General features: G+C 36.3%; 1 long non-coding RNA gene across 1 annotated transcript; it reads left to right on the top strand.

Moving 5' to 3' along the window:
- On the top strand, positions 1,099-1,616 carry LOC110266179. Its single transcript, XR_002353184.1, has 2 exons — positions 1,099-1,482; positions 1,555-1,616. It is a non-coding gene; the product is annotated as an uncharacterized LOC110266179 (long non-coding RNA).

Below are 9,738 nucleotides of genomic sequence, written 5' to 3'. Positions count from 1 at the left end.
ATTTCGAAATCGAAGAACTAGGTTTTACTGTTCTTCTACATTTTTTTTAGGTTTTACTGTTCTTCTTGTTCTAGCTCTCATTTTACTGTTTTTAATGTTCTTCTTGTTCTAGGTTTTACTGTTCTTCTTGGTTTTAGGTTTTACTATTCTTCTTAGTTGTTCTAGGTTTTACTGTTCTTCTTGTTCTAGTTCTTCTCGTAACTGATTTTTTGGAGTATATTGCATAATTTGGTGGGTGTATATGGAGTAATTTGTTGGGTGTATATGGCATAATTTATTGGGTGTATATTTCTGAATTGATATAATGTAATATAATCAACTGTTGCAAGTATTCTAAATATTGTTTGTCCTTGGGTGTATATTGCTTGACCTTGTAATGTTGCTTGACCTTGTATATTTATGCATGTTTGAGTGAATTGAAACATCATTTTGAACTGATCTAATTAAATACTTATGAGAATCCGTATAGGTGTATATGGCTGATCTATGGGTGTATCTGACTGATATCTATGGGTGTATTTTTCATTTTAGAAAAAATGGCAGGCAAAAATCAAGCTGAAAAAAATGTAAGAACAAATATATGTCTTAGATCAAATCAGTTTTTCATAATAGAAATATATCTGACTCTAATTTTGCTTTGTTTACAGCAAACCAAAGACCTTAAGTGTGCAATCCATTTGTTGAGTGACAAATTCAGAAATATGAGCGAGGAGAAGAAAGCAATTGTTAGGGATTTGGGATTTGGTAGCCTGATGCACATCCCGTCGCTAAGGGTGCATCACCAAATATTAAAGGAGTTGGCTAACTCCTTTAAATTAGGGGAAAACAGACTCGAAACCGGCTACGGTTCCTTTAAAGTAAGACCAAAAACAATAGGAGCTGCGCTTGGCATCAACGCATCAGGTAACTCGCTACAAACATAGGTGTATATGAGCCATATTCAGGTGTATTTCAAGTGATTTTCATACTATGTTATTTTTCTTTTTGTAAAAAATTTATTTCCTCAAAAAGTCAATTATAAGGATCTTTCTGAAGACGACAAACAAATTTTTAGAAGATTCTAGGGGAAGACCCTCAAAAATCTGACAGATGAGATGATGGCTATTGGTGTTGATAATGAACAGGATCGCCTCATGTTCAAGAGAATTTTCATCCTCTATATACAGATGGCGTTCCTGTTACCAACGACAATAAACAAAATTTCCCCTGTGCACCTGGCACCAATTTTCAAGATGGACACAATAACAGAGCGAAACTGGGAAGCACATGTTTTGAATTTTATTATCAAGGGCATAACAGATTACAATCTGAAAAAATAAAAAGGCAATTGACGGCTGCCTGTTTGCCCTGATGATAGTTTACTTTCATCTATCAAAAAATAAAGACAAGAAGAGGGCAGAAAGACCTCCAGAACTCTGGATTGCCAACTGGACTAGAGAGCAGTTGGTTGAAAGAATGAGGGCAGAAATGGAGGAACATATGGTAAGTGAACAAAATATCTTGGGTATATTTTATTTATCTGAATGCTGCTAACTAAAATTTCTAATGTTTCAGGGAATTGTAAAGATGGCCGAAACAAAGGAGAAAATGAAAGAAATAAAGAAAAAAGAAAAAAAAAGAAGAAACCAAAAAAACAAAAAAAAAGAAGGCAAGTTCATCATCATCATCTGAGACTGAAACAACTGAAAGTGAGGTCCATTCTACCTCTGAGTCTGAGACTGAAGAAGACTCAGAGAATTCAACAAGGAAACAACCCACCCGAAAAACCAAAAAATAAGTAACATACTTGGATGTATTTTGTTTCTCCAGTTGGGTGTATTCTGTGTATTCATTTGGGTGTATTTTGTGCATTCATTTGGGTGTATTTTATCCCTTTTAGTATGTTTTTAAATAATAATTGTTTGCCTTCCAGAATTGAGTCCAAAAAAAGAAAGAAGATTCAGGAGGATTCTGATTCAGAATCTGAATCAAGTGATGAGTAATGTTCTGAAATTATTATTGCTTTCCTTTGAGTTTATTATCAAGATTTCATGTATTAACAGAGCGTCTCTTATTAACTTTTAGAAGCGAAGAATCATCACCAGTAGAGAAGAAAAAAACAAAGAAAAAGACTCAGAGAACACCACAAAAGTAAGCACTTCTTTGGTTAGTATTTTGTGATCAAATTAATTTTGTATTTCTGATTCATACTTGTTTTTTCACCCCAAGACACAATCCAAAAAGAAAAAGGTCATTGTTGAGGATTCATCTCCTGAGCAAGCTCAATCCTATCATGGGTACAGTACTTTGTAAGCTATATTACCGTCTATCATCAAAATTATATTTGTTAACATGTTTTTTTATGCATGTACTGTTAGATTTGAAATTGGAACTGAAGAATTAGATGAAATCTTAAGGGAAAACAATGAAAAATCTGCTGCACAGGAGTATGTCTTGTTGGGGTGTATATTTCAGATTTTAAGTTGTTTTCATTGCTAATAATTGTTTGTTGTTTGCCAGGGAGAAGGAAGCTGACCTGCGATCGACGGAAGGTCACTATGTCTCATCTAAAACGTAAGAAGCTTTATTTGATAAAATCTTCTTATCCTGATTTAACAGTATGGTATTTTTTATGAATAACATGTACTCTATTATGTTTAGAATACCGGACATAAACTTAGGAAGTGATGATCCTTCATCTCAAGAACACACAGACCAAAGTAGCGTAAACAAACCAGCAGAGAGCATATAATTTCTCTTTCAAATAACAGTTACTTTTATTCTTTTATTACCTTCTACTTCTAATTCTGTATGTATTTTTTTTAGAAAAAAAAGCCCTTTAATGTTTTATTCGAGAAAAAAAAGCCAGGAAAAAAAAGCAAAAACTGCAAGTATGTAAGTTCTCAAAAAACAAAGCTTGTCCTTTCTTTTGAATGCTTCACGTGTATTTTTAATTTTCTTAGGGTGTATTTTAGGTTGAGTCTGGTTGTAGAGTCAGCCAGTGAGCCAGCTGAAGAGAACATGGTGGTTGTGAGAGAAGAGACGCAGTCCGAAGCGCTTGCAATGTGAGTTTTTCAAGAAAATTTCAACTTTATAACCTTTTTATTTTCGGAGGCTTTGTTAACCTTTTATTTTTCTTCTTGTTTAGAGTTCCGATTCAAGTTTGTCTACCACTTTCCCAAACAACCACTGTGCCGGAAATTGAACAAATACCTGTGACAGAAAATGAACCAACCCCTGTGCTACAAATTGAAGGAACTACAAAAAGGTAAGAAATAGTCTTGGGTGTGTATTTGGTTACAGTTTGGGTGTATATTGCTCCTGTTGGGGTGTATATTTTCACGATTGATCCCTGACTAGTTTTTTTATAACATGATTAATTTTATGTAACCATGCAGCACTCCTGAACCACCCCAAAAACCTGAAGAAAGCACACCCACGCTTCCACCAGCTCCATCTAAAATGTAAGTTCATCAGAGTAAAATCAATATTTCGTTATCATTCGTATATTCTTATTCTTATAATACGTTATACATGATCACGCAGTAATCCAGCCCCAGAAGACGTTGCTACGCTGATGATGATGGCACGGACAGCATCGTATGTTCCTAAAACAGATCCGATGCCATCATTCAGCCTTGGCTTGAATGATTCAAGCCAAGAAGAAGCAGCAATGCAGGAGGGGGCATCAGCGCAAGATGGAGAGAGGGCAAAAACTCATGAAACTCCAAAATTGCTAGAACAATTAGGGGATCTGGTAGAAAAATTGCAAGTGATGGGGTGACAACAAAAGAAAAAAGTCCACAGATTCGAAAGGAGAGTGGCGGAGAGAGTTACGAGAAGTTTGAAACTCCTGCGAGGACGAATGAAGATACTTCTGACATGAAAGAGAAATGCTACCTCTGGGCCATACGAGTGAAGACATACGCAAATGGACTAACTAATGAGTTTGACACCGTCTGCACACTCCAAGCCCAAGATAGATACATGAAGGTTGTGGTAGGCTTAGAGAAGGGGGGGTTGAATCTATGCCTTCCTTTTAATTACTGTTGTTAACCCTTTTAAAACAGATTTGCAATTCTGATTCTGTTGTAACTTAGCAGCGGAAATTTATGAGACAATTTATTTTTGTCTCATGAATATCAGAAAACAGAACACAGCAGAGAAGAGAAAAGCTAACACCAGCATGTATCCTGGTTCGGTTGCCTTGTGCTATGCAACCTACATCCAGTCTCCTCCACAACTGTGGAAGAATTTCACTATAGTAAACTGTATTACATACACCAATAACACAGGATTGACCCAATCCTTTCACACTCAAGTTCTAACCTAACTTGACATTGGCTATGCTAATACCTAACTATACCTGTTAGTGCTAACCCAACTAAGAAAGGGATACCATTCAGATACTAGATACAAGACACTTAATCAACCTAAAGAAATCAGAAAATAACTCTAGGCTTTTCTCTCAAGTGTATCTCTCAGCCTTTTTCCACTCATGGCTTTTTCTCAAGCTTTCTCACAATGCCTTTTCTCTCAAGAAATTACAGAAAGATAAGCTTAGAAAAGTACATTACAATCAGTAAAACATGAAGGAGATTGACTTCATCAACAGCCTCTGTGCTATGCGTTTAAGCTTGCTTCCTTTTGGGCTTTGCTTGATTTACCAGCCCATCAATCTTGTTTTGTTTCTCATTCCATTTGGGCTGTAATTCACATTTTGGCCTGCAACATATAATAAATAATTAGCAAGATATACTTGTTGATTAAACCACTCTAATTATTTATTTTGTCAAAAATAATGTTTGTCATCACTAATTAATTTAGTTAATTTCTTAACTCAACAATCTCCCCCTTGATGACAAACATGATTTAAGCAATAATCAAAAGGAAGTAAGTTTGAGTTAGGTTTAGAAAACTCCCTTTGATTTTATGTTGCTCCCCCTGAATCTATGCTTTCCTCTTTGTCCCTGTTTCACATTGTACTTAAAGGAAGCACAATAAAGAGTTATGTACAATATATCTTGTACAAGGGATATCAAATGAGCAACATCACATAATCAGCCCAACATCAAGCTATTACCATCAGCAGACAGATTCAGCATGTGAGAAACAAGTATTAATGCAGCAAAAATAAGTAACAAGTCTGCTATCCTATCCTATTGCTATTGCTATTGTACTCCCCCTTTTGTCATCAAGGGCGGATAAGAGCAACAAAAACAAAGGTTTGCATCCTGCAGAAAAGAGTTAGAGCACAGATCAATGTACTAATTAAGCTGTCTAAAGAGCATCAGTAGTAAGAGTTATTACAGTCATCCAAAATGAAATAGTTCAAAAGTAGCAAAAGAAGCAGAAATCATGAGACAAAAAGAGAGCAGCAGCAGTTTTTATGAGACAAATCCTAGGCATCAGAACCATTCCCTTCCGAAACAGCATCCTCTTCAACATCAGTGGCAGCATCTTCATCATTTTGAAGGTTATCAATGAAGGTCATCAGTACAGCCACCCTATCCCTTGACTTCTTCAGGAAGTTCTCATGCTTGCTAGCCAGCTTCCTTTTCTCTTTGCTCAATTCAATCAAGTGGTTCGATTGAGAGACAAACTCTTGAGCAACATCCCTGACCACATTCAGCAGAGTGGATTTCTTCCCAGTGGAAATGGAAGTACCCTCAGTGGAAGGAATTGAGATCGCATTGGAACCGACCTGGATTTTGGTTGTGTTGGTTCGGGTATGGGTTCCTCAGTCGCCTGACGTTTGCCTTTGGAGGAGCCAGACTTTGCTGAACTTGGTTTTGAGGAGCCAGGCTTGGAAGGTGTGGCCTTTGGTGGTGGCGTCGGCTTGGCAGAGGCAGGAAACCTGTGAGTGTTTTTGGTCCGAGCCATGGGGTCACAGCGATGAGGAGAGGTAGGAGGAGAAGGAGAAGGGGTAAAGGTGCGGTCTTGAGAGCGAGTGGATGGCTTTGTGGGTAGCTTGAAAACCTTTTCACGAGGAGCCCTTTTTGCAATGGTTTTCTTCCTCATTTGCTTAGTTTCAATTTAAGAAGATGAGAGAGTAGTAAGGTTAGTGGTGAAAACCGAAGTGATGGAGAAGGAGTTATGGAGGGAAGAGAGGGAGTGTTGGTAACCGTACCCAAAAGCAAGTTTCCAAAACCATGCAACTGCATCACCATTTGAAAAGACTTGAAAAGACATGACCTCATTCAAGAAAGATTTTATTTGATTTTAAAATTAATTTTAAAAAAATTTGAAAAACAACAATATTAACCTGAAACACTTTTTGGGCCAAGAATAAATCCACTTGAAACCTTTTGGGCCACAAAACATTTATTGAAAACCTTTCTTGAAATACACAAATCATCAAAAACTAACACACAAGATTGTAACATTCATAATTGGGCCTTGAGGTGATAAGAAATTAATGAAACACATTTGGACCACTCTTGATCTGAATATTGAGGTTGGCCCAGATCAATTTTTCACTTGAAGCAAGCCCAGAACACGTTGACATGAGGGAAACGTTCATCACCTGCCCAGAATTGTCTCATACCTGTTTATGAGACAAAAAGCTCCAGCAAATACATTAGCATTTTTTAAACAAGGAATCATAACTCAAAATTCCTAAACAAGTCCTAAGCATGCAGAATCTATCCTCAGCTAATGGTTTTGTAAAAATAGATTAAACCACTCTAATTATTTATTTTGTCAAAAATAATGTTTGTCATCACTAATTAATTTAGTTAATTTCTTAACTCAACAATACATTTTGTCAAAAATCCACCTTGCATCACTCGCATCTGAAACGCATATAGAAGCTGAGGTAATATTACAATAGCTTTAATGTTTTTATCACCAAAATTAGCTGCAATGCTGATTGATGTAAAATTGATTTCGGCATCTTTTTCTAGATTGTCTCTGCTATGTGCCACATCCTAAACCAGCAAAAGATTAAAAGGTTTCAAGAAGAAATATACTATCTCCCCCTTGATATTGTAGTAAGGGTTGCTTCAACAAAATTTGGGTGTATTTTCTACATTCTTTCGGGTGTATTTTTTTGTCTTAAATTGGGTGTATTTTATGTGTTTATTTTGGTGTATTTTCTGTGTTCAATTGGGTGTAAGTTCTACATTCGTTTGGGTGTATTTTCTGTATTCATTTGGTGGTTCACAATTTTTGCAAAACATGGCCATTGCAAATCATCCAAAAGGGGTATTCTTACGGCCTAAAACCAATAAGCCATTTAGGGTGGAAGACTACCCAATGTTTATACCCTTCTTGGACCTTAAAAAATTAGCATCGCATCGTTATGTAAGTTTTCATTTCTAAAACTTCTTATTACCATTTTTTACTTATGTGCCAAATAAACTAAAACAGTGTTCAATCTGAACATATTTCAGATTTTTGCACCTGTTTGCCATTCACAACATTGGTGGTTATGGTTGGCTGAAACAAGAAAGCGGAAATTTTATATAATCGACCCATATCACACGAAATCTCCGTCCGATGAGAGAACAGCCCGGAATACATTCATTGTAAGTTGGTTCTGTATTCTGTATTTTAATAGTTGGGTGTATTTCTATTCAATATAAGGTGTAACTTTATGCTCCTTTGGGTGTATCCCTTTATTGAATTTATTCATGTATTACTGATTTGTTTTGTGTTTTAAGGGATATGTAATTTCACGAATTAAAGTATATGCTGGGGGCACCTCTGAAGACAAGGGACAAGGACAAGGAAATTGAACCACCATACCTTCACACCTCAGGCCAAAAGACAAGGTATAAATCTTTCACTCTAAAAATTAATTTTTTCTATATGTAATTTGTAATTTATTTTCTTGGTTTTCAGCTATGACTGTGCTATCTACGTAATGAAGTGGCTTGAGATATTTCAGCCCGCAAACATTAAAAGGCTGAAGTATGAGTGGGACAATTGGACCCAGGTAAATGTGTTTAAAACTAAATAACTCTGTATTACTTTACTCAATTAACATGGTTGATTAAACAGAATATTCTTTTTAACTGTAGGATGAGGTGGACCACTTTAGAGTAGAATATGCTTCCTGGATTCTATTCCATGAAATGAATTAAGACAAAGCTGAAGCCATTAGGGGAAGTAATGCAATAAGACTGTCCAAGCCATCCTCATTGTTATTGAGTCCATATTGTCAGATAGATTCTAAGGATATTGACATTGATTAATGTAACTGTTATATAGTCTTGTAACAAATTAAACACATGCTGTAAAAATTTGCCAATTATGAGTAAAACTCTCTCTGCTGTATTCAAAATGTCTGAATTACAGGTACTATAATATGAAGAAAAACATCAAACCAAATATACACCCATAACCTGACATTTTTTACACCCAAAGAAAGTTGAATATACACCCAAACATCTATCCCCCTAATGCTTTATCCCTAAAACCCTGAATCCTAAACCCTAAAACCTAAACCCTAAACACTAAAACCTAAACCGTAAACCCTAAACCATAAATCCTAAACCCTAAAACCCTAAACCCTAAAACCCTAAACCCTAAACCCTAAAACCCTTAAATTGTAGTAAAAAAAACAAACAATATTTTATAACATAAACAGCAGATTATGAAATATATATGTAAAATGTGAAACACAAGAAAATTTAGAAATACACCCAAAAGAACACTGCTTTTACACCCATATTCTGTAACTATACACCCAAAGAGTTATCCGCTGCTGCTGGTACCCTGAACTGATAATTTATAACACGTCCTTGATATTGGCTGGAATTTGAATGCACCACTGATGCAGCATCAAAGAGGTTTAACTGGATATAACAAACTCACATATTAGCTAAACTATTAACGAGAAAATTAAACTCAATCACCACATATTTAAAGAACATCACTTTTACCTCGTTTAAAACTTTCGTTTTCTTCTTCTTTGAGGCATTTGCAATATGTTTGTCCAACTTTGAACCTAGCCTATTTTTTGGACGTCCTCTTGTTCGAATCCTTGGAGGGCTTTGAAGCTCGTTAACGGATTCCAAGTTGGCGTATTCGTGAGATAAAGAAGATGTCCCCTTCCTTTTGACTTTCAATGATTCCATCTCAACCATGACGTTATCATACGCACGGTGCAGAATTGCAGTCAGCTCCTCCGATTTTGATACAAATTCGCAAATATTTTGCGAACGAAAAACCAATTCGTCAAACTTCTTGCTTCTTGGCTCCAATAGTGGCTCGTCGTGGCTGCTTTTGATGTGTGTGTGTCGCCTCTTTACCTTCTTGCTCCATCGTTCCAGTATATATCTAGGTAACACTTGGCTTACTCGTTCAAAACTTAACACGCTTAGTGCGTGACGGCAAAATATCCCTCTTGACTCGAATAATAAGCATTGACATTTTACCTCGGTTGCTACTGAGTCGTAAGTAACCACAAATTTGTTGAATATTGAGCTGGAAACTTGTTCTCCAACTTCGTATACTGAATAGCCTAGAGTAGAATTCGTTAATCTAGTGATGCAATTCGTCTTTCCTCTAAATTGTGCTTGGACTTCCCTAAACTTTTGATGAGTGTACACATCTTGAAACTGAGCTTCAATGGAGGATTTGGTTGCACACGGTATGACCGTATGAAAATCTGCAGCATCTAATTCTCTCTCTGCTTGCTCCCTGCTTCCGAGGCAATTATCGTATTGTTTGACAAATTGAATAAGCGAGCTATTCCGGGTAATAAACTTGTTAAAAAATGAATGCATGCTCTCGCTCCTTTGTGTGCTTCTC

This window comes from Arachis ipaensis, chromosome B08 (genome assembly GCF_000816755.2).
Source record: "Arachis ipaensis cultivar K30076 chromosome B08, Araip1.1, whole genome shotgun sequence".
NCBI classification, from domain to species: domain Eukaryota; kingdom Viridiplantae; phylum Streptophyta; class Magnoliopsida; order Fabales; family Fabaceae; genus Arachis; species Arachis ipaensis.
The sequence above is the reverse complement of the archived record's forward strand: the minus strand, read 5'-3'. Positions and strand labels throughout refer to the sequence as shown.